We start from the raw sequence: 3,153 nt of genomic DNA, 5'->3' as shown, positions 1-3,153 counted from the left end.
TCTCTACCGTCGGATGGCAAGGCCTGTAGAAGATGTTCAGATGAAAGCTTCACCCTGGAAGCTCGTGATCCCCCCAGGAGGAGCCCGTAGGGACACGGCCGCTGGGACTTAGGAGACTCCCTGAAGAGTGAAGATGGTCTGGATGCAGGCGCCTCCTGCAGGTCGTGGGTTCCAGACGGCTGGCGCTTCCAGCAGGTCGTGATCAGTCTGGGAGTATATGTCGAAAGATGGTCGAAGTCCAGAGAGAGGTCGATAGCCGGTCCAGGAGCAGACAGGAGAATGGTCCGAAGCCGATCAAGGAGCAAAGAAGGAGAAGGGTCCAGAGCCAATCCAAGTCAATACCAGAAGATCACCACCACCAGTCCGAGGGTCAGGAGCCAAAGAGTGAGTCCAATGAGGAGAAGAGCAGAAGCGGGACGAAGAGCGGATCCGGAACACAGACACAGGAACCAAGCAAGAGCCTCAATACCAAGGCAAGGTCTGGGTGTCAGACCTTGCCTTAAATACAGGAACCAGGAGGTGGAGTTTCAGGGGGAGCCATGACAATTTCCGGTCATGGCTCCTTTAAATCTCTTCTTCAGCTGCGCATGCGGCTCTTAGCTGAAACAGATGGGGAGGAGCCAGCCCGGCCGAGAGGAACCATGCGGCCGGGCTTAGGCAGCGGCAGCAGTCCGGAAAAGGCAAAAGAAGGCTACCTGTCACAGCAGAAGCCTCCAGCAAGGTCCTACGCCCAGGGTAAGCAGCTATTGCTGCGGTCGTCAGCCCGACCCGGGTTGCGACCTGCCACGGCCGGCGGCCATGACACCTGGCCCCAGTCCGCCGCAGCCAGCGGTCCTAACAATATTCATGACATTATGGAAGGTGCTGTGGCCCCTTGCTCATGATTTACCACCCAGATTTGGAATTCTCTGATTTCTTGGCTCTGTATTTTGTAAGCTTGGGCATGTCAAGTTGGCAAGTTGCTAGCAAGTAGTGATCTATAAATGAATGTAAAAACAGATGCACAGTTGTTAACAGTAGTTGAAGCGGTATTTAAGACAGATCAGAAAGGAAAAGAGAACACGGTGATTATACATCGCAGAGGGTTCACTGCAAAACTGGCTGGACACCCATGATCTGTCTATGGATAGAAAAAATGGTAAAGCTCACCATCCAAATCCAGTTTTATTTATATTCTGCATTGCCATCTTGCACAAAGTGGCTCACAACAATAATAATAATTTAAAAGAAAAGATATGGTACAGAGGAGAGACCATAAATGCTGCCTCTCGTCTGACTATTTGTCTGTGGACCGAGTTTAACAGATGGCGACTGTCAGAACATTACAAATTCAATAAGTTGAGGGAGGGGAGAGGGAAGGTAATGGGGAGGACAGAAAAGGTCAAATTCTGCCATGGACGTGAGGCTTTTGTCATTCATGCTCTGTGTTTACTGTGTTCATGTTACTGTGATCAGTGATCGTGATCTAGTGAGCCCCGAGGCAACATTTGCAAATGGAGTAATTATGGTCACTTTTAACCCGGTCCAAGACTACTGTGCATAGGGGATGCCTTCACTAAACGCATGGTCTCAGCTCTGATACTATCTCCATTTTGCCATGTCGATTCTTGATGTGTTAACTTGGAAATGGAGGCAATTTAGGGTCTTCTAGCTGATCCATTACCTCTGTTGTCATAAGGAGGTTCCTGTGCATTCTTGGGGATTTTCTTTGGTTGTAATGTGACTTTAGAGAAGGTATCCAGTGTTCTATTTGTTTGCTTCCTTTCTGATGGCTGGCCATGACACTTCAGATTTCTGGCAGCACTATTCTAGTAAGGAAGAGACAGTTGAGGGGGGATATGATAGAGGTGTTTAAAATCATGAGAGGTCTAGAATGGGTAGATGTGAATCGGTTATTTACTCTTTCAGATAATAGACTAGGGGGCACTCCATGAAGTTAGCATGTGGCACATTTAAAACTAATCTGAGAGAGTTCTTTTTCACGCAACACATAATTAAACTCTGGAATTTGTTGCCAGAGGATGTGGTTAGTGCAGTTAGTATAGCTGTGTTTAAAAAAAGGATTGGATAAGTTCTTCCATTACCTGCTATTAATTAAGTAGACTTAGAAAATAGCCACTGCTATTACTAGCAACGGTAACATGGAATAGACTTAGTTTTTGGGTACTTGCCAGGTTCTTATGGCCTGGATTGGCCACTGTTGGAAACAGGATGCTGGAAGTTAGCAAATAGCTCATTTAAAACAAATCAGAGAAAGTTCTTTCACTCAGCACACAATTAAGCTGTGGAATTCAGAGGATGTGGTTAAGGCAATTAGTGTGGCTGGGTTTAAAAAAAGTTTGAATAACTTTCTGGAGAAGTCCAGAAACTGCTATTAATAGAGAATAGCCATTGTGTGTTGTCAGCATTAGTAGCATGGGATCTATTTAATGTTTGGGTTCTTGCCAGGTACTTATAACCTGGATTGATGACTGTTAAGAACAGGATGCTGAGCTTGATGGACCCTTGGTTTTACCCAGTATGGCAACTTCTTATGCTCATATGTAGGTCATTGACATGTTGACTGTGACAGTCATCTTAAGATGATAGCCTCATACCATGTTCCAGAACCACAGGGAAAGAAGGTGACTTGCCAGAGTTCATGCAGTTTCTGTGTCAACATCTTGAGTTCATGCCCCAGGACATCTCATAAATCAACGTCTAATCCAACGGCCATTAGGCTTCTCCTCTTCCTATACATACTTTTGTTCAGAACTTCTTTTAAGGCTGCATGATGGTATTATTTACTCACTTATAATTTGGGCTAATGTTATGAGCCACAAAAAAATTGGAGGCCAAGACAACTACGGTATGCCAAAATGTGAACTTGGAAACCCAGGTGTGTGCACAGATGTGTGCACACAAGTTAGAGAGAGAGCACTCTCCTTGGCTGGTCCAACATTATGGAACAAATTGCCACTAGAGACAAGATTACAGAGTGATCCAAAACTCTTCAAAAAAAAGTTTAAAAACATGGCTATTCAGGAAAGCATTTTATAATGAGAACGGAGATTAAGAAACCCAGAACAAGGTTACCTAGATGCATGATCTCACATCTTTTATTTTTATACTCAAAAGATAATGTTAGAGAACTCTGGTTTAAGCACAATTCTT

Source organism: Rhinatrema bivittatum, chromosome 12, assembly GCF_901001135.1.
Source record: "Rhinatrema bivittatum chromosome 12, aRhiBiv1.1, whole genome shotgun sequence".
Taxonomy (NCBI): domain Eukaryota; kingdom Metazoa; phylum Chordata; class Amphibia; order Gymnophiona; family Rhinatrematidae; genus Rhinatrema; species Rhinatrema bivittatum.
This window is presented reverse-complemented; position numbering follows the sequence as displayed.